Here is a 23,301-nt window from a genome sequence, read left to right as displayed (position 1 = left end):
ATGCCAGGACATACAGATTTATTTATTTTTATTTTATTTTATTTGTACATACTGCAGCCCCTATATGGGGCTATCGCAGGAGTGGGTTAGACAAAAAAAAGTAATACAAGAAACCAAGTAAACAATAACATTAAAAATTCATATTTATTTGTACATATGAGTGGACCTTGAGCTCTCCAGAGAAATTAGGGGACCTACTACGCCAACATTGTAACAGGCTGTAGGCTTACAGCTTTTTTTCATTTTAGCGCGATAACGTTAGTAGAGACTTTAGCCTGTCCGCTATTCCGGTAAACGGGAGCGGTTTGGGCGTATTACCGGATTTGCGGGGGCGTAAACGTGAGCGGCCAGAGCGGTGCAGCCGCCTGGTAGCGTAGAGTTAAACCAGACAAACACAGGGCTAAAATTGCAGTAACTCACTATATTCTGCTTCGCTGCTAGTGCAAATTTTTGGCAGCGGCGTAATTGTGAACACGATTACGCTGCTGTCGAAAATTTACACCAGCCGCTAAGCAGAATATAGTATTTAGCGCTGTGTTTGTGTGATTGAGCTTTGCGCTACCAGCTGGCGCCACAAATCTGGCCGCTCACGTTTACACCCCCGCTAGACCGGCAAACCATCCGCGCTTGCCGGAATACCGGACACGCTAAATACCTCTATTGTCCCCGTGTCGCAGAAAATCCAGTGTCGCACGTCAGTTCGGCAAAAGTAACTTACTGCAGCCACGCAGGCCCTCCTTGAGGCGCGAGGAAGTTGCTAAGCTAATTGAATTCTTCAAGGTAAAGTATGCAGAAAAATCGTAAAGTACGACTTGCACACAACCTGCAGATGTGATAGCGTCAGATTGTAAACTGAATATACGCGAGAACATAAATCTGTTACGCAGAAACTCGAGCACAAATCTCTTTTAATGCGATAGCATTTTCCAGCTGCTGTCTGAGGTCTATCTTAGTAGTGGCCCCCCTCGGTTCCTTGCGCACCATAAAAATATATATATATATAAAACCACCAAGGTCGCTTTCCTGCATTGCGTTCCCCACCAGCGTTTCCCGGTAAACATTACGGTTACCTAAGCTGCAGTGGCTGGGAAGCGTGAAAAGCACTAGGGTATCTTTTAATACTATCGCGCTTCACTCTTAAAGGCAAAGCTTATAAGCGTCCTCCCTCACATTGGTTTATTTAACGCAAAAAACCCGCATTAGGACATGCTTGATGAGTGATGTATACGAAGAACCAGCGCTTTTGAAATAACTTATTGGACCTGGCCGAAACCATTTTTTTTTTCTGAGGTTATAGGCTTACTGTTTTGTTTTAGTATTTTTTCATTTCATTCCTATAAAATAGTCTGAGCTTATTCATTTACTTATCGCGCATATCAGCGTCTACGCATGCGCGAAGATTGATATACACGCAGAACCAGCGCTTTTCAGAGAATTTTTAACCCGCCGTGGTTGCTCAGTGGCTATGGCGTTTGGCTGTGGAGCACGAGGTCGCAGGACCGAATCCCCGCCACGGAGACCGCATTTCCATAGGGGCAGAAACACCCGTGTATTTAGGTGCACGATAGAGAACCCTAGGTGGTCGAAATTTCCGGAATCCTCCACTGCGGCGTGCATCATAACCAGCAAGTGGTTTTGGCAGGTAAAACCCCATATTTTATTTTACAAAACTTATTTTACCCCTTTGAAACGAATATTTTCATGGGCTATAGGCTTAGGTCTTTTTTCATTTTTCCGAGAAAATTATTCTCCGCTTATTCACTTATTTATCGCGTAAATCGGCATCAGCACGTGCGTGCGAAGTGATCCATGCAAAGAACGAGAACTTTCAAGGGAGTTTATTGGACCGGCCCAAAACAATTATTTCCCTGGGCTATATACGCGACAGCTTATAGGCTTATAGGCTTATAGGCTTACAGCTTATAGGCTTAGCGTTTTTTCATTTACCCGAGAAAATTATTCTCCGCTTATTCGCTTATTTATCGCCCAAATCGGCATCAGCACGTGCGTGCGAAGAGATCTATGCAAAGAACGAGCACTTTCAAGGGAGTTTATTCGACCTGCCCAAAACAATATATTTCCCTGGGCTATAGGCTTACGGTTTTTTCATTTTTCCGAGAAAATTGTTCTCCGCTTATTCGCTCATTTATCGCGTAAATCGGCATCAGCACGTGCGTGCGAAGTGATCCATGCAAAGAACGAGCACTTTCGAGGGAGTTTATTGGACCTGCCCAAAACAATAATTTCCCTGGGCTATAGGCTTACCGTTTTTTCATTTTTCCGTGAAAATTATTCTCCGCTTATTCGCTTATTTATCGCGTAAATCGGCATCAGCACGTGCATGCGAAGTGATCCATGCAAAGAACGAGCACTTTCAAGGGAGTTTATTGGACCTGCCCAAAACAATAATTTCCCTGGGCTATATATATAGGCTTACAGTTTTTCATTTTTCCGAGAAAAATAATATCCGCTTATTCGCTTATTTATCGCGTAAAACGGCATCAGCAGGTGTGTGCGAAGTGATCCATGCAAAGAACGAGCACTTTAAAGGGAGTTTATTCGACCTCCCCAAAAGAATTATTTCCGTGGGCTATAGGCTTACCGTTTTTTCACTTTTCCGAGAAAAATATTATCCGCTCATTCGTTTGTTTATCGCGTAAATCGGCATTAGCACGTGCGTGCGCAGTGATCCCTGCAAAGAACGAGCATTTTCAAGGGAGTTTTTGGACCTGCCCAAAACAATAATTTCCCTGGGCTATATATATAGGCTTACAGTTTTTCATTTTTCCGAGAAAAATATTATCCGCTTATTCGCTTATTTATCGCGTAAATCGGCATCAGCACGTGCGTGCGAAGTGTTCCAAGCAAAGAACGAGCACTTTCAAGGGAGTTTATTGGACCTGCCCAACACAATTATTTCTCTGGGCTATTGGCGGCGAGGAGTTACGGAGTCGCCCTCTATCGGAAGCGCCTCGCTGGCGTAGTATGAGGGATCACGTGGCGCGCTCCTCATAGGTTTTGCTGTCAGCGCTCACTGAAAACACCACGCGCGAGCTCTCCCGGACATTTCTGTAAGTACTTTCGAAACGAGAGAAGTTTCTTACTGTCTAAATAATAATCTTGGGCAAACTGAAAGCACACAATCGTTTACAGCCGCTATCTCTTTACCGAATACGTACAGTGAGCGCCACTGCGCGCGGTCGCCGCGATGGAGCCTCCCGAACCGGCTTCTTGCGTGAAAGGTAGGTAAACGCTGAGAGCAAACCATGTGAAATATGTTCTTATAGTGTTTGTATAACTAAATGGAGCGTAATGGAATGAAGCCTCAATGCAGCGATCGCGCAGATTCGCAGCGACCGACTGCGCGTCTGCATGCTTGTCCGCGCACTGTTTCGCTTTCTGCGCGCGCGCGTTTTCGCACCGTGCCATGAGCTTAAGGCCGCAGATTATGAGCATTTGACAGTATACAAGCAACCATTGTTGCGTGGGCGCTATCAGAGCTGTTCAAAAATAATTTCATTGTAGAGACTTCGACGCCTACGGGACTGTGATGTGCCGTCGCGACGATTCAATCTTTTTTTCTTCTAAATTCTTTGACCTTTCAATACTATTTCTCGAGTTGCGTCGCACTGTATGTTTATCGGCGTTCTCAGCGTGCAATTTCCCGCTGCTCCTTTTTTGTAATCCAGTGCATTAATTCATAACACAAACATGACCATATGCCATGCTTTCTTTAAATGTGCTTCTTACCGCTGCCTTTCCACTCCACTGAACTTGCCAGTATCTATAGTATCGACAAGTTCATAGACTAAACCGTCATGACATTAGTCGGGCAGCGGACTCGGGCGAGCGTCTCAGTGCGCGTTTCCAGAACATCGCAGACCGGGCACCGTAGCAGAAATCTTCCTTGCGTCTGTGCTTGCTGCATACCCGAGTTGTAGCCGATGACTGTTTGCCGGTTTTATGTTTCGCGAGCCAAGCTTCACACAGCTTCTTGTCCTACGGCTACGTGCGAATAAGGCTGACACCGGCCTCCGTTACGTGCGTCCGGCCCTGCGGCACCGAGCAGTAGCCTACCATGTCGCGCGCCTTCAAAGGCAGCCACTACCTATTGTAGTGCTTTCAAGCGTTGTAAAGGAGACACTCGAAGCGGGAAAATTTCGCCACTAAATGAAAACCGCAGCGTACGAGGGAATTTAAGCTCGTTTTCAGCTCGCTTCGGCGCGCCCGAAGCAGCCGACGTGGCCGCTATGTCCACGTGATCCCTCCTAGCACGTCACGCCGACGGTGGCGCCAGCTTTTCCAGTGGTGGAGCTCGAGGCCAATAGGCTTACCGTTTTTTATTTTTTCGAGAAAATTATTCTCCGCTTATTCGCTTATTTATCGCGTAAAACGGCATCAGCAGGTGTGTGCGAAGTGATCCATGCAAAGAACGAGCACTTTCATGGGAGTTTATTGGACCTTCCCAAAACAATTATTTCCCTGGGCTATAGTAGGCTTACCGTTTTTTCATTTTTCCGAGAAAATTGTTCTCCGCTTATTCGCTCATTTATCGCGTAAAACGGCATCAGCACGTGCGCGCGAAGTGATCCATGCAAAGAACGAACACCTTAAAGGGAGTTTATTCGACCTCCCCAAAAGAATTATTTCCGTGGGCTTAGGCTTACCGTTTTTTTTTCTATTTTCCGAGAAAAATATTAACCGCTTATTCGCTTGTTTATCGCGTAAATCGGCATTAGCACGTGCGTGCGCAGTGATCCATGCAAAGAACGAGCACTTTCAAGGGAGTTTTTGGACCTGCCCAAAACAATAATTTCCCTGGGCTATATATAGGCTTACAGTTTTTCATTTTTCCGAGAAAATTATTCTGCACTTATTCGCTTATTTATCGCGTAAATCGGCATCAGCACGTGCGCGTGAAGTGATCCATGCAAAGAACGAACACCTTAAAGGGAGTTTATTCGACCTCCCCAAAAGAATTATTTCCGTGCGCTATCGGCTTACCGTTTTTTTTCAATTTTCCGAGAAAAATATTATCCGCTTATTCGCTTATTTATCGCGTAAATAGGCATTAGCACGTGCGTGCGCAGTGATCCCATCAAAGAACGAGCACTTTAAAGGGAATTTATTCGACCTCCCCAAAAGAATTATTTCCGTGGGCTTAGGCTTACCGTTTTTTCACTTTTCCGAGAAAAATATTATCCGCTCATTCGCTTGTTTATCGCGTAAATGGGCATTAGCACGTGCGTGCGCAGTGATCCCTGCAAAGAACGAGCACCTTAAAGCGAGTTTATTCGACCTCCCCAAAAGTATTATTTCCGTGGGCTATAGGCTTACCGTTTTTTCAATTTTCCGAGAAAAATATTATCCGCTCATTCCCCTATTTATCGCGTAAATAGGCATTAGCACGTGCGTGCGCAGTGATCCCTGCAAAGAACGAACACCTTAAAGCGAGTTTATTCGACCTCCTCAAAAGTATTATTTCCGTGGGCTATAGGCTTACCGTTTTTTCAATTTTCCGAGAAAAATATTATCCGCTTATTCGCTTGTTTATCGCGTAAATAGGCATTAGCACGTGCGTGCGCAGTGATCCCTGCAACGAACGAACACCATAAAGGGAGTTTATTCGACCTCCCCAAAAGAATTATTTCCGTGGGCTATAGGATTACCGTTTTTTTCACTTTTCCGAGAAAAATATTATCCGCTCATTCGCTTGTTTATCGCGTAAATAGGCATTAGCACGTGCGTGCGCATTGATCCCTGCAAAGAACGAACACCTTAAAGCGGGTTTATTCGACCTCCCCAAAAGAATTATTTCCGTGGGCTATAGGCTTACCGTTTTTTCACTTTTCCGAGAAAAATATTATCCGTTCATTCGCTTGTTTATCGCGTAAATAGGCATTAGCACGTGCGTGCGCAGTGATCCCTGCAAAGAACGAGCACCTTAAAGCGAGTTTATTCGACCTCCCCAAAAGTATTATTTCCGTGGGCTATAGGCTTACCGTTTTTTCAATTTTCCGAGAAAAATATTATCCGCTCATTCGCTTGTTTATCGCGTAAATAGGCATTAGCACGTGCGTGCGCATTGATCCCTGCAAAGAACGAGCACCTTAAAGCGGGTTTATTCGACCTCCCCAAAAGAATTATTTCCGTGGGCTATAGGCTTACCGTTTTTTTCACTTTTCCGAGAAAAATATTATCCGCTCATTCGCTTGTTTATCGCGTAAATAGACATTAGCACGTGCGTGCGCATTGATCCCTGCAAAGAACGAGCACCTTAAAGCGGGTTTATTCGACCTCCCCAAAAGAATTATTTCCGTGGGCTATAGGCTTACCGTTTTTTCACTTTTGCGAGAAAAATTTTATCCGCTCATTCGCTTGTTTATCGCGTAAATAGGCATTAGCACGTGCGTGCGCAGTGATGCCTGCAAAGAACGAGCACCTTAAAGCGGGTTTATTCGACCTCCCCAAAAGAATTATTTCCGTGGGCTATAGGCTTACCGTTTTTTCAATTTTCCGAGAAAAATATTATCCGCTCATTCGCCTATTTATCGCGTAAATAGGCATTAGCACGTGCGTGCGCAGTGATCCCTGCAAAGAACGAGCACCTTAAAGCGAGTTTATTCGACCTCCCCAAAAGAATTCTTTCTGTGGGCTATAGGCTTACCGTTTTTTCAATTTTCCGAGAAAAATATTATCCGCTCATTCGCTTGTTTATCGCGTAAATAGGCATTAGCACGTGCGTGCGCAGTGATCCCTGCAAAGAACGAGCACCTTAAAGCGAGTTTATTCGACCTCCCCAAAAGAATTCTTTCTGTGGGCTATAGGCTTACCGTTTTTTCAATTTTCCGAGAAAAATATTATCCGCTCATTCGCTTGTTTATCGCGTAAATAGGCATTAGCACGTGCGTGCGCAGTGATCCCTGCAAAGAACGAGCACCTTAAAGCGAGTTTAGTCGACCTCCCCAAAAGAATTCTTTCTGTGGGCTATAGGCTTACCGTTTTTTCACTTTTCCGAGAAAAATATTATCCGCTCATTCGCTTGTTTATCGCGTAAATAGGCATTAGCACCTGCGTGCGCAGTGATCCCTGCAAAGAACGAGCACCTTAAAGCGAGTTTATTCGACCTCCCCAAAAGAATTATTTCCGTGGGCTATAGGCTTACCGTTTTTTCACTTTTCCGAGAAAAATATTATCCGCTCATTCGCTTGTTTATCGCGTAAATAGGCATTAGCACGTGCGTGCGCAGTGATCCCTGCAAAGAACGAGCACTTTAAAGGGAGTTTATTCGACCTCCCCAAAAGAATTCTTTCCGTGGGCTATAGGCTTACCGTTTTTTCAATTTTCCGAGAAAAATATTATCCGCTCATTCGCCTATTTATCGCGTAAATAGGCATTAGCACGTGCGTGCGCAGTGATCCCTGCAAAGAACGAGCACCTTAAAGCGAGTTTATTCGACCTCCCCAAAAGTATTATTTCCGTGGGCTATAGGCTTACCGTTTTTTCAATTTTCCGAGAAAACTATTATCCGCTCATTCGCTTATTTATCGCATAAATAGGCATTAGCACGTGCGTGCGCAGTGATCCATGCAAAGAACGAGCACCTTAAAGGGAGTTTATTCGACCTCCCCAAAAGAATTCTTTCCGAGGGCTATAGGCTTACCGTTTTTTCACTTTTCCGAGAAAACTATTATCCGCTCATTCGCTTATTTATCGCATAAATAGGCATTAGCACGTGCGTGCGCAGTGATCCCTGCAAAGAACGAGCACCTTAAAGCGAGTTTATTCGACCTCCCCAAAAGAATTCTTTCCGTGGGCTATAGGCTTACCGTTTTTTCACTTTTCCGAGAAAACTATTATCCGCTCATTCGCTTATTTATCGCATAAATAGGCATTAGCACGTGCGTGCGCATTGATCCATGCAAAGAACGAGCACCTTAAAGGGAGTTTATTGCACCTCCCCAAAACAATTATTTCCATGGGCTATAGGCTTACCGTTTTTTCACTTTTCCGAGAAAACTATTATCCGCTCATTCGCTTATTTATCGCATAAATAGGCATTAGCACGTGCGTGCGCAGTGATCCATGCAAAGAACGAGCACCTTAAAGGGAGTTTATTCGACCTCCCCAAAAGAATTCTTTCCGTGGGCTATAGGCTTACCGTTTTTTCAATTTTCCGAGAAAAATATTATCCGCTCATTCGCCTATTTATCGCGTAAATAGGCATTAGCACGTGCGTGCTCAGTGATCCCTGCAAAGAACGAGCACCTTAAAGCGAGTTTATTCGACCTCACCAAAAGAATTCTTTCTGTGGGCTATAGGCTTACCGTTTTTTCACTTTTCCGAGAAAAATATTATCCGCTCATTCGCTTGTTTATCGCGTAAATAGGCATTAGCACGTGCGTGCGCAGTGATCCCTGCAAAGAACGAGCACCTTAAAGCGAGTTTATTCGACCTCCCCAAAAGAATTATTTCCGTGGGCTATAGGCTTACCGTTTTTTCACTTTTCCGAGAAAAATATTATCCGCTCATTCGCTTGTTTATCGCGTAAATAGGCATTAGCACGTGCGTGCGCAGTGATCCCTGCAAAGAACGAGCACTTTAAAGGGAGTTTATTCGACCTCCCCAAAAGAATTCTTTCCGTGGGCTATAGGCTTACCGTTTTTTCAATTTTCCGAGAAAACTATTATCCGCTCATTCGCTTATTTATCGCATAAATAGGCATTAGCACGTGCGTGCGCAGTGATCCATGCAAAGAACGAGCACCTTACAGGGAGTTTATTCGACCTCCCCAAAATAATTCTTTCCGTGGGCTATAGGCTTACCGTTTTTTCACTTTTCCGAGAAAACTATTATCCGCTCATTCGCTTATTTATCGCATAAATAGGCATTAGCACGTGCGTGCGCAGTGATCCCTGCAAAGAACGAGCACCTTAAAGCGAGTTTATTCGACCTCCCGAAAAGAATTCTTTCCGTGGGCTATAGGCTTACCGTTTTTTCACTTTTCCGAGAAAACTATTATCCGCTCATTCGCTTATTTATCGCATAAATAGGCATTAGCACGTGCGTGCGCAGTGATCCATGCAAAGAACGAGCACCTTAAAGGGAGTTTATTGCACCTCCCCAAAACAATTATTTCCATGGGCTATAGGCTTACCGTTTTTTCAATTTTCCGAGAAAAATATTATCCGCTCATTCGCCTATTTATCGCGTAAATAGGCATTAGCACGTGCGTGCTCAGTGATCCCTGCAAAGAACGAGCACCTTAAAGCGAGTTTATTCGACCTCACCAAAAGAATTCTTTCTGTGGGCTATAGGCTTACCGCTTTTTCACTTTTCCGAGAAAAATATTATCCGCTCATTCGCTTGTTTATCGCGTAAATAGGCATTAGCACGTGCGTGCGCAGTGATCCCTGCAAAGAACGAGCACCTTAAAGCGAGTTTATTCGACCTCCCCAAAAGAATTATTTCCGTGGGCTATAGGCTTACCGTTTTTTCACTTTTCCGAGAAAAATATTATCCGCTCATTCGCTTGTTTATCGCGTAAATAGGCATTAGCACGTGCGTGCGCAGTGATCCCTGCAAAGAACGAGCACTTTAAAGGGAGTTTATTCGACCTCCCCAAAAGAATTCTTTCCGTGGGCTATAGGCTTACCGTTTTTTCAATTTTCCGAGAAAACTATTATCCGCTCATTCGCTTATTTATCGCATAAATAGGCATTAGCACGTGCGTGCGCAGTGATCCATGCAAAGAACGAGCACCTTACAGGGAGTTTATTCGACCTCCCCAAAATAATTCTTTCCGTGGGCTATAGGCTTACCGTTTTTTCACTTTTCCGAGAAAACTATTATCCGCTCATTCGCTTATTTATCGCATAAATAGGCATTAGCACGTGCGTGCGCAGTGATCCCTGCAAAGAACGAGCACCTTAAAGCGAGTTTATTCGACCTCCCGAAAAGAATTCTTTCCGTGGGCTATAGGCTTACCGTTTTTTCACTTTTCCGAGAAAACTATTATCCGCTCATTCGCTTATTTATCGCATAAATAGGCATTAGCACGTGCGTGCGCAGTGATCCATGCAAAGAACGAGCACCTTAAAGGGAGTTTATTGCACCTCCCCAAAACAATTATTTCCATGGGCTATAGGCTTACCGTTTTTTCACTTTTCCGAGAAAACTATTATCCGCTCATTCGCTTATTTATCGCATAAATAGGCATTAGCACGTGCGTGCGCAGTGATCCATGCAAAGAACGAGCACCTTAAAGGGAGTTTATTCGACCTCCCCAAAAGAATTCTTTCCGTGGGCTATAGGCTTACCGTTTTTTCACTTTTCCGAGAAAACTATTATCCGCTCATTCGCCTATTTATCGCGTAAATAGGCATTAGCACGTGCGTGCGCAGTGATCCCTGCAAAGAACGAGCACCTTAAAGCGAGTTTATTCGACCTCCCCAAAAGTATTATTTCCGTGGGCTATAGGCTTACCGTTTTTTCAATTTTCCGAGAAAACTATTATCCGCTCATTCGCCTATTTATCGCATAAATAGGCATTAGCACGTGCGTGCGCAGTGATCCCTGCAAAGAACGAGCACCTTAAAGCGAGTTTATTCGACCTCCCCAAAAGTATTATTTCGGTGGGCTAAGGCTTACCGTTTTTTCAATTTTCCGAGAAAACTATTATCCGCTCATTCGCTTATTTATCGCATAAATAGGCATTAGCACGTGAGTGCGCAGTTATCCACGCAAAGAACGAGCACATTAAAGGGAGTTTATTCGACCTCCCCAAAAGAATTATTTCCGTGGGCTATACGCTTACCGTTTTTTCACTTTTCCGAGAAAAATATTATCCGCTTATTCGCTTATTTATCGCGTAAATAGGCATTAGCACGTGCGTGCGCAGTGATCCCTGCAAAGAACGAGCACCTTAAAGCGGGTTTATTCGACCTCCCCAAAAGAATACTTTCCGTAGGCTATAGGCTTACCGTTTTTTTTCAATTTTCCGAGATAAATATTATCCACTCATTCGCCTATTTATCGCGTAAATAGGCATTAGAACGTGCGTGCGCAGTGATCCCTGCATAGAACGAACACCTTAAAGGGAGTTTATTCGACCTCCCCAAAAGAATTATTTGCGTGGGCTATCGGCTTACCGTTTTTTTTTTCAATTTTCCGAGAAAAATATTATCCGCTTATTCGCTTATTTATCGCGTAAATAGGCATTAGCACGTGCGTGCGCAGTGATCCCTGCAAAGAACGAGCACCTTAAAGCGAGTTTATTCGACCTCCCCAAAAGTATTATTTCCGTGGGCTATAGGCTTACCGTTTTTTCAATTTTCCGAGAAAAATATTATCCGCTTATTCGCCTATTTATCGCGTAAGTAGGCATTAGCACGTACGTGCGCAGTGATCCCTGCAACGAACGAACACCTTAAAGGGAGTTTATTCGACCTTCCCAAAAGAATTATTTGCGTGGGCTATCGGCTTACCGTTTTTTTTTCAATTTTCCGAGAAAAATATTATCCGCTTATTCGCTTATTTATCGCGTAAATAGGCATTAGCACGTGCGTGCGCAGTGATCCCTGCAAAGAACGAGCACCTTAAAGCGAGTTTATTCGACCTCCCCAAAAGTATTATTTCCGTGGGCTATAGGCTTACCGTTTTTTCAATTTTCCGAGAAAAATATTATCAGCTTATTCGCCTATTTATCGCGTAAGTAGGCATTAGCACGTGCGTGCGCAGTGATCCCTGCAACGAACGAGCACCTTAAAGCGGGTTTATTCGACCTCCCCAAAAGAATTATTTCCGTGGGCTATAGGCTTACCGTTTTTTTCACTTTTCCGAGAAAAATATTATCCGCTCATTCGCTTGTTTATCGCGTAAATAGGCATTAGCACGTGCGTGCGCAGTGATCCCTGCAAAGAACGAGCACCTTAAAGCGAGTTTATTCGACCTCCCCAAAAGAATTATTTCCGTGGGCTATAGGCTTACCGTATTTTCACTTTTCCGAGAAAAATGTTATCCGCTCATTCGCTTGTTTATCGCGTAAATAGGCATTAGCACGGGCGTGCGCAGTGATCCCTGCAAAGAACGAGCACCTTAAAGCGAGTTTATTCGACCTCCCCAAAAGAATTATTTCCGTGGGCTATAGGCTTACCGTTTTTTCACTTTTCCGAGACAAATATTATCCGCTCATTCGCTTGTTTATCGCGTAAATAGGCATTAGCACGTGCGTGCGCAGTGATCCCTGCAAAGAACGAGCACCTTAAAGCGAGTTTATTCGACCTCCCCAAAAGAATTATTTCCGTGGGCTATAGGCTTACCGTTTTTTTCACTTTTCCGAGAAAAATATTATCCGCTTATTCGCTTATTTATCGCGTAAATAGGCATTAGCACGGGCGTGCGCAGTGATCCCTGCAAAGAACGAGCACCTTAAAGCGAGTTTATTCGACCTCCCCAAAAGAATTATTTCCGTGGGCTATAGGCTTACCGTTTTTTCACTTTTCCGAGAAAAATATTATCCGCTTATTCGCTTATTTATCGCGCAAATAGGCATTAGCACGTGCGTGCGCAGTGATCCCTGCAAAGAACGAGCACTTTAAAGGGAGTTTATTCGACCTCCCCAAAAGAATTATTTCCGTGGGCTTAGGTTTACCGTTTTTTCACTTTTCCGAGAAGAATATTATCCGCTCATTAGCTTGTTTATCGCGTAAATAGGCATTAGCACGTGCGTGCGCAGTGATCCCTGCAAAGAACGAGCACTTTAAAGGGAGTTTATTCGACCTCCCCAAAAGAATTATTTCCGTGGGCTTAGGCTTACCGTTTTTTCACTTTTCCGAGAAGAATATTATCCGCTCATTCGCTTGTTTATCGCGTAAATAGGCATTAGCACGTGCGTGCGCAGTGATCCCTGCAAAGAACGAACACCTTAAAGGGAGTTTATTCGACCTCCCCAAAAGAATTATTTCCGTGGGCTATAGGCTTACCGTTTCTTCAATTTTCCGAGAAAAATATTATCCGCTTATTTGCTTATTTATCGCGTAAATATGCATTAGCACGTGCGTGCGCAGTGATCTCTGCACAGAACGAACACCTTAAAGCGAGTTTATTCGACCTCCCCAAAAGTATTATTTCCGTGGGCTATAGGCTTACCGTTTTTACAATTTTCCGAGAAAAATATTATCCGCTTATTCGCCTATTTATCGCGTAAATAGGCATTAGCACGTGCGTGCACAGTGATCCTTGCAAAGAACCAGCACCTTAAAGCGAGTTTATTCGACCTCCCCAAAAGAATTATTTCCGTGGGCTATAGGCTTACCGTTTTTCAATTTTCGGAGAAAAATATTATCCGCTTATTCGCTTATTTATCGCGTAAATAGGCATTAGCACGTGCGTGCGCAGTGATCCCTGCAAAGAACGAGCACCTTAAAGCGACTTTATTCGACCTCCCCAAAAGAATTATTTCCGTGGGCTTACCGTTTTTTCACTTTTCCGAGAAAAATATTATCCGCTCATTCGCTTATTTATCGCATAAATAGGCATTAGCACGTGCGTGCGCAGTGATCCATGCAAAGAACGAGCACCTTAAAGGGAGTTTATTGCACCTCCCCAAAACAATTATTTCCATGGGCTATAGGCTTACCGTTTTTTCACTTTTCCGAGAAAACTATTATCCGCTCATTCGCTTATTTATCGCATAAATAGGCATTAGCACGTGCGTGCGCAGTGATCCATGCAAAGAACGAGCACCTTAAAGGGAGTTTATTCGACCTCCCCAAAAGAATACTTTCCGTGGGCTATAGGCTTACCGTTTTTTCACTTTTCCGAGAAAACTATTATCCGCTCATTCGCCTATTTATCGCGTAAATAGGCATTAGCACGTGCGTGCGCAGTGATCCCTGCAAAGAACGAGCACCTTAAAGCGAGTTTATTCGACCTCCCCAAAAGTATTATTTCCGTGGGCTATAGGCTTACCGTTTTTTCAATTTTCCGAGAAAACTATTATCCGCTCATTCGCTTATTTATCGCATAAATAGGCATTAGCACGTGCGTGCGCAGTGATCCCTGCAAAGAACGAGCACCTTAAAGCGAGTTTATTCGACCTCCCCAAAAGTATTATTTCGGTGGGCTAAGGCTTACCGTTTTTTCAATTTTCCGAGAAAACTATTATCCGCTCATTCGCTTATTTATCGCATAAATAGGCATTAGCACGTGAGTGCGCAGTTATCCACGCAAAGAACGAGCACATTAAAGGGAGTTTATTCGACCTCCCCAAAAGAATTATTTCCGTGGGCTATACGCTTACCGTTTTTTCATTTTTCCGAGAAAAATATTATCCGCTTATTCGCTTATTTATCGCGTAAATAGGCATTGCCACGTGCGTGCGCAGTGATCCCTGCAAAGAACGAGCACCTTAAAGCGGGTTTATTCGACCTCCCCAAAAGAATTCTTTCCATAGGCTATAGGCTTACCGTTTTTTTCAATTTTCCGAGATAAATATTATCCACTCATTCGCCTATTTATCGCGTAAATAGGCATTAGCACGTGCGTGCGCAGTGATCCCTGCAAAGAACGAACACCTTAAAGGGAGTTTATTCGACCTCCCCAAAAGAATTATTTGCGTGGGCTATCGGCTTACCGTTTTTTTTTTCAATTTTCCGAGAAAAATATTATCCGCTTATTCGCTTATTTATCGCGTAAATAGGCATTAGCACGTGCGTGCGCAGTGATCCCTGCAAAGAACGAGCACCTTAAAGCGAGTTTATTCGACCTCCCCAAAAGTATTATTTCCGTGGGCTATAGGCTTACCGTTTTTTCAATTTTCCGAGAAAAATATTATCCGCTTATTCGCCTATTTATCGCGTAAGTAGGCATTAGCACGTACGTGCGCAGTGATCCCTGCAACGAACGAACACCTTAAAGGGAGTTTATTCGACCTTCCCAAAAGAATTATTTCCGTGGGCTATAGGCTTACCGTTTTTTTCACTTTTACGAGAAAAATATTATCCGCTTATTCGCTTATTTATCGCGTAAATAGGCATTAGCACGGGCGTGCGCAGTGATCCCTGCAAAGAACGAGCACCTTAAAGCGAGTTTATTCGACCTCCCCAAAAGAATTATTTCCGTGGGCTATAGGCTTACCGTTTTTTCACTTTTCCGAGAAAAATATTATCCGCTTATTCGCTTATTTATCGCGTAAATAGGCATTAGCACATGCGTGCGCAGTGATCCCTGCAAAGAACGAGCACCTTAAAGCGAGTTTATTCGACCTCCCCAAAAGAATTATTTCCGTGGGCTATAGGCTTACCGTTTTTTCACTTTTCCGAGAAAAATATTATCCGCTTATTCGCTTATTTATCGCGTAAATAGGCATTAGCACGTGCGTGCGCAGTGATCCCTGCAAAGAACGAGCACTTTAAAGGGAGTTTATTCGACCTCCCCAAAAGAATTATTTCCGTGGGCTATAGGCTTACCGTTTTTTCACTTTTCCGAGAAAAATATTATCCGCTTATTCGCTTATTTATCGCGTAAATAGGCATTAGCACGTGCGTGCGCAGTGACCCCTGCAAAGAACGAGCACCTTAAAGCGAGTTTATTCGACCTCCCCAAAAGTATTATTTCCGTGGGCTTACCGTTTTTTCAATTTTCCGAGAAAAATATCATCCGCTTATTCGCCTATTTATCGCGTAAGTAGGCATTAGCACGTACGTGCGCAGTGATCCCTGCAACGAACGAACACCTTAAAGGGAGTTTATTCGACCTTCCCAAAAGAATTATTTGCGTGGGCTATCGGCTTACCGTTTTTTCAATTTTCCGAGAAAAATATTATCCGCTTATTCGCCTATTTATCGCGTAAGTAGGCATTAGCACGTACGTGCGCAGTGATCCCTGCAACGAACGAACACCTTAAAGGGAGTTTATTCGACCTTCCCAAAAGAATTATTTCCGTGGGCTATAGGCTTACCGTTTTTTTCACTTTTCCGAGAAAAATATTATCCGCTTATTCGCTTATTTATCGCGTAAATAGGCATTAGCACGGGCGTGCGCAGTGATCCCTGCAAAGAACGAGCACCTTAAAGCGGGTTTATTCGACCTCCCCAAAAGAATTATTTCCGTGGGCTATAGGCTTACCGTTTTTTTCACTTTTCCGAGAAAAATATTATCCGCTTATTCGCTTATTTATCGCGTAAATAGGCATTAGCACGGGCGTGCGCAGTGATCCCTGCAAAGAACGAGCACCTTAAAGCGAGTTTATTCGACCTCCCCAAAAGAATTATTTCCGTGGGCTATAGGCTTACCGTTTTTTCACTTTTCCGAGAAAAATATTATCCGCTTATTCGCTTATTTATCGCGTAAATAGGCATTAGCACGTGCGTGCGCAGTGATCCCTGCAACGAACGAGCACCTTAAAGCGGGTTTATTCGACCTCCCCAAAAGAATTATTTCCGTGGGCTATAGGCTTACCGTTTTTTTCACTTTTCCGAGAAAAATATTATCCGCTCATTCGCTTGTTTATCGCGTAAATAGGCATTAGCACGTGCGTGCGCAGTGATCCCTGCAAAGAACGAGCACCTTAAAGCGAGTTTATTCGACCTCCCCAAAAGAATTATTTCCGTGGGCTATAGGCTTACCGTTTTTTCACTTTTCCGAGAAAAATATTATCCGCTCATTCGCTTGTTTATCGCGTAAATAGGCATTAGCACGTGCGTGCGCAGTGATCCCTGCAAAGAACGAGCACTTTAAAGGGAGTTTATTCGACCTCCCCAAAAGAATTCTTTCCGTGGGCTATAGGCTTACCGTTTTTTCAATTTTCCGAGAAAACTATTATCCGCTCATTCGCTTATTTATCGCATAAATAGGCATTAGCACGTGCGTGCGCAGTGATCCATGCAAAGAACGAGCACCTTACAGGGAGTTTATTCGACCTCCCCAAAATAATTCTTTCCGTGGGCTATAGGCTTACCGTTTTTTCACTTTTCCGAGAAAACTATTATCCGCTCATTCGCTTATTTATCGCATAAATAGGCATTAGCACGTGCGTGCGCAGTGATCCCTGCAAAGAACGAGCACCTTAAAGCGAGTTTATTCGACCTCCCGAAAAGAATTCTTTCCGTGGGCTATAGGCTTACCGTTTTTTCACTTTTCCGAGAAAACTATTATCCGCTCATTCGCTTATTTATCGCATAAATAGGCATTAGCACGTGCGTGCGCAGTGATCCATGCAAAGAACGAGCACCTTAAAGGGAGTTTATTGCACCTCCCCAAAACAATTATTTCCATGGGCTATAGGCTTACCGTTTTTTCAATTTTCCGAGAAAAATATTATCCGCTCATTCGCCTATTTATCGCGTAAATAGGCATTAGCACGTGCGTGCTCAGTGATCCCTGCAAAGAACGAGCACCTTAAAGCGAGTTTATTCGACCTCACCAAAAGAATTCTTTCTGTGGGCTATAGGCTTACCGTTTTTTCACTTTTCCGAGAAAAATATTATCCGCTCATTCGCTTGTTTATCGCGTAAATAGGCATTAGCACGTGCGTGCGCAGTGATCCCTGCAAAGAACGAGCACCTTAAAGCGAGTTTATTCGACCTCCCCAAAAGAATTATTTCCGTGGGCTATAGGCTTACCGTTTCTTCAATTTTCCGAGAAAAATATTATCCGCTTATTTGCTTATTTATCGCGTAAATATGCATTAGCACGTGCGTGCGCAGTGATCCCTGCACAGAACGAACACCTTAAAGCGAGTTTATTCGACCTCCCCAAAAGTATTATTTCCGTGGGCTATAGGCTTACCATTTTTACAATTTTCCGAGAAAAATATTATCCGCTTATTCGCCTATTTATCGCGTAAATAGGCATTAGCACGTGCGTGCACAGTGATCCTTGCAAAGAACCAGCACCTTAAAGCGAGTTTATTCGACCTCCCCAAAAGAATTATTTCCGTGGGCTATAGGCTTACCGTTTTTCAATTTTCGGAGAAAAATATTATCCGCTTATTCGCTTATTTATCGCGTAAATAGGCATTAGCACGTGCGTGCGCAGTGATCCCTGCAAAGAACGAGCACCTTAAAGCGACTTTATTCGACCTCCCCAAAAGAATTATTTCCGTGGGCTTACCGTTTTTTCACTTTTCCGAGAAAAATATTATCCGCTCATTCGCTTATTTATCGCATAAATAGGCATTAGCACGTGCGTGCGCAGTGATCCATGCAAAGAACGAGCACCTTAAAGGGAGTTTATTGCACCTCCCCAAAACAATTATTTCCATGGGCTATAGGCTTACCGTTTTTTCACTTTTCCGAGAAAACTATTATCCGCTCATTCGCTTATTTATCGCATAAATAGGCATTAGCACGTGCGTGCGCAGTGATCCATGCAAAGAACGAGCACCTTAAAGGGAGTTTATTCGACCTCCCCAAAAGAATACTTTCCGTGGGCTATAGGCTTACCGTTTTTTCACTTTTCCGAGAAAACTATTATCCGCTCATTCGCCTATTTATCGCGTAAATAGGCATTAGCACGTGCGTGCGCAGTGATCCCTGCAAAGAACGAGCACCTTAAAGCGAGTTTATTCGACCTCCCCAAAAGTATTATTTCCGTGGGCTATAGGCTTACCGTTTTTTCAATTTTCCGAGAAAACTATTATCCGCTCATTCGCTTATTTATCGCATAAATAGGCATTAGCACGTGCGTGCGCAGTGATCCCTGCAAAGAACGAGCACCTTAAAGCGAGTTTATTCGACCTCCCCAAAAGTATTATTTCGGTGGGCTAAGGCTTACCGTTTTTTCAATTTTCCGAGAAAACTATTATCCGCTCATTCGCTTATTTATCGCATAAATAGGCATTAGCACGTGAGTGCGCAGTTATCCACGCAAAGAACGAGCACATTAAAGGGAGTTTATTCGACCTCCCCAAAAGAATTATTTCCGTGGGCTATACGCTTACCGTTTTTTCATTTTTCCGAGAAAAATATTATCCGCTTATTCGCTTATTTATCGCGTAAATAGGCATTAGCACGTGCGTGCGCAGTGATCCCTGCAAAGAACGAGCACCTTAAAGCGGGTTTATTCGACCTCCCCAAAAGAATTCTTTCCATAGGCTATAGGCTTACCGTTTTTTTCAATTTTCCGAGATAAATATTATCCACTCATTCGCCTATTTATCGCGTAAATAGGCATTAGCACGTGCGTGCGCAGTGATCCCTGCAAAGAACGAACACCTTAAAGGGAGTTTATTCGACCTCCCCAAAAGAATTATTTGCGTGGGCTATCGGCTTACCGTTTTTTTTTCAATTTTCCGAGAAAAATATTATCCGCTTATTCGCTTATTTATCGCGTAAATAGGCATTAGCACGTGCGTGCGCAGTGATCCCTGCAAAGAACGAGCACCTTAAAGCGAGTTTATTCGACCTCCCCAAAAGTATTATTTCCGTGGGCTATAGGCTTACCGTTTTTTCAATTTTCCGAGAAAAATATTATCCGCTTATTCGCCTATTTATCGCGTAAGTAGGCATTAGCACGTACGTGCGCAGTGATCCCTGCAACGAACGAACACCTTAAAGGGAGTTTATTCGACCTTCCCAAAAGAATTATTTCCGTGGGCTATAGGCTTACCATTTTTTTTCACTTTTCCGAGAAAAATATTATCCGCTTATTCGCTTATTTATCGCGTAAATAGGCATTAGCACGGGCGTGCGCAGTGATCCCTGCAAAGAACGAGCACCTTAAAGCGAGTTTATTCGACCTCCCCAAAAGAATTATTTCCGTGGGCTATAGGCTTACCGTTTTTTCACTTTTCCGAGAAAAATATTATCCGCTTATTCGCTTATTTATCGCGTAAATAGGCATTAGCACATGCGTGCGCAGTGATCCCTGCAAAGAACGAGCACCTTAAAGCGAGTTTATTCGACCTCCCCAAAAGAATTATTTCCGTGGGCTATAGGCTTACCGTTTTTTCACTTTTCCGAGAAAAATATTATCCGCTTATTCGCTTATTTATCGCGTAAATAGGCATTAGCACGTGCGTGCGCAGTGATCCCTGCAAAGAACGAGCACTTTAAAGGGAGTTTATTCGACCTCCCCAAAAGAATTATTTCCGTGGGCTATAGGCTTACCGTTTTTTCACTTTTCCGAGAAAAATATTATCCGCTTATTCGCTTATTTATCGCGTAAATAGACATTAGCACGTGCGTGCGCAGTGATCCCTGCAAAGAACGAGCACCTTAAAGCGAGTTTATTCGACCTCCCCAAAAGTATTATTTCCGTGGGCTATAGGCTTACCGTTTTTTCAATTTTCCGAGAAAAATATTATCCGCTTATTCGCCTATTTATCGCGTAAGTAGGCATTAGCACGTACGTGCGCAGTGATCCCTGCAACGAACGAACACCTTAAAGGGAGTTTATTCGACCTTCCCAAAAGAATTATTTGCGTGGGCTATCGGCTTACCGTTTTTTCAATTTTCCGAGAAAAATATTATCCGCTTATTCGCCTATTTATCGCGTAAGTAGGCATTAGCACGTACGTGCGCAGTGATCCCTGCAACGAACGAACACCTTAAAGGGAGTTTATTCGACCTTCCCAAAAGAATTATTTCCATGGGCTATAGGCTTACCGTTTTTTTCACTTTTCCGAGAAAAATATTATCCGCTTATTCGCTTATTTATCGCGTAAATAGGCATTAGCACGGGCGTGCGCAGTGATCCCTGCAAAGAACGAGCACCTTAAAGCGGGTTTATTCGACCTCCCCAAAAGAATTATTTCCGTGGGCTATAGGCTTACCGTTTTTTTCACTTTTCCGAGAAAAATATTATCCGCTTATTCGCTTATTTATCGCGTAAATAGGCATTAGCACGGGCGTGCGCAGTGATCCCTGCAAAGAACGAGCACCTTAAAGCGAGTTTATTCGACCTCCCCAAAAGAATTATTTCCGTGGGCTATAGGCTTACCGTTTTTTCACTTTTCCGAGAAAAATATTATCCGCTTATTCGCTTATTTATCGCGTAAATAGGCATTAGCACGTGCGTGCGCAGTGATCCCTGCAACGAACGAGCACCTTAAAGCGGGTTTATTCGACCTCCCCAAAAGAATTATTTCCGTGGGCTATAGGCTTACCGTTTTTTTCACTTTTCCGAGAAAAATATTATCCGCTCATTCGCTTGTTTATCGCGTAAATAGGCATTAGCACGTGCGTGCGCAGTGATCCCTGCAAAGAACGAGCACCTTAAAGCGAGTTTATTCGACCTCCCCAAAAGAATTATTTCCGTGGGCTATAGGCTTACCGTTTTTTCACTTTTCCGAGAAAAATATTATCCGCTCATTCGCTTGTTTATCGCGTAAATAGGCATTAGCACGTGCGTGCGCAGTGATCCCTGCAAAGAACGAGCACTTTAAAGGGAGTTTATTCGACCTCCCCAAAAGAATTCTTTCCGTGGGCTATAGGCTTACCGTTTTTTCAATTTTCCGAGAAAACTATTATCCGCTCATTCGCTTATTTATCGCATAAATAGGCATAAGCACGTGCGTGCGCAGTGATCCATGCAAAGAACGAGCACCTTACAGGGAGTTTATTCGACCTCCCCAAAATAATTCTTTCCGTGGGCTATAGGCTTACCGTTTTTTCACTTTTCCGAGAAAACTATTATCCGCTCATTCGCTTATTTATCGCATAAATAGGCATTAGCACGTGCGTGCGCAGTGATCCCTGCAAAGAACGAGCACCTTAAAGCGAGTTTATTCGACCTCCCGAAAAGAATTCTTTCTGTGGGCTATAGGCTTACCGTTTTTTCACTTTTCCGAGAAAACTATTATCCGCTCATTCGCTTATTTATCGCATAAATAGGCATTAGCACGTGCGTGCGCAGTGATCCATGCAAAGAACGAGCACCTTAAAGGGAGTTTATTGCACCTCCCCAAAACAATTATTTCCATGGGCTATAGGCTTACCGTTTTTTCAATTTTCCGAGAAAAATATTATCCGCTCATTCGCCTATTTATCGCGTAAATAGGCATTAGCACGTGCGTGCTCAGTGATCCCTGCAAAGAACGAGCACCTTAAAGCGAGTTTATTCGACCTCACCAAAAGAATTCTTTCTGTGGGCTATAGGCTTACCGTTTTTTCACTTTTCCGAGAAAAATATTATCCGCTCATTCGCTTGTTTATCGCGTAAATAGGCATTAGCACGTGCGTGCGCAGTGATCCCTGCAAAGAACGAGCACCTTAAAGCGAGTTTATTCGACCTCCCCAAAAGAATTATTTCCGTGGGCTATAGGCTTACCGTTTTTTCACTTTTCCGAGAAAAATATTATCCGCTCATTCGCTTGTTTATCGCGTAAATAGGCATTAGCACGTGCGTGCGCAGTGATCCCTGCAAAGAACGAGCACTTTAAAGGGAGTTTATTCGACCTCCCCAAAAGAATTCTTTCCGTGGGCTATAGGCTTACCGTTTTTTCAATTTTCCGAGAAAACTATTATCCGCTCATTCGCTTATTTATCGCATAAATAGGCATTAGCACGTGCGTGCGCAGTGATCCATGCAAAGAACGAGCACCTTACAGGGAGTTTATTCGACCTCCCCAAAATAATTCTTTCCGTGGGCTATAGGCTTACCGTTTTTTCACTTTTCCGAGAAAACTATTATCCGCTCATTCGCTTATTTATCGCATAAATAGGCATTAGCACGTGCGTGCGCAGTGATCCCTGCAAAGAACGAGCACCTTAAAGCGAGTTTATTCGACCTCCCGAAAAGAATTCTTTCCGTGGGCTATAGGCTTACCGTTTTTTCACTTTTCCGAGAAAACTATTATCCGCTCATTCGCTTATTTATCGCATAAATAGGCATTAGCACGTGCGTGCGCAGTGATCCATGCAAAGAACGAGCACCTTAAAGGGAGTTTATTGCACCTCCCCAAAACAATTATTTCCATGGGCTATAGGCTTACCGTTTTTTCACTTTTCCGAGAAAACTATTATCCGCTCATTCGCTTATTTATCGCATAAATAGGCATTAGCACGTGCGTGCGCAGTGATCCATGCAAAGAACGAGCACCTTAAAGGGAGTTTATTCGACCTCCCCAAAAGAATTCTTTCCGTGGGCTATAGGCTTACCGTTTTTTCACTTTTCCGAGAAAACTATTATCCGCTCATTCGCCTATTTATCGCGTAAATAGGCATTAGCACGTGCGTGCGCAGTGATCCCTGCAAAGAACGAGCACCTTAAAGCGAGTTTATTCGACCTCCCCAAAAGTATTATTTCCGTGGGCTATAGGCTTACCGTTTTTTCAATTTTCCGAGAAAACTATTATCC

Source organism: Dermacentor albipictus, chromosome 8 (genome assembly GCF_038994185.2).
Source record: "Dermacentor albipictus isolate Rhodes 1998 colony chromosome 8, USDA_Dalb.pri_finalv2, whole genome shotgun sequence".
Classification (NCBI taxonomy): domain Eukaryota; kingdom Metazoa; phylum Arthropoda; class Arachnida; order Ixodida; family Ixodidae; genus Dermacentor; species Dermacentor albipictus.
This window is presented reverse-complemented; position numbering follows the sequence as displayed.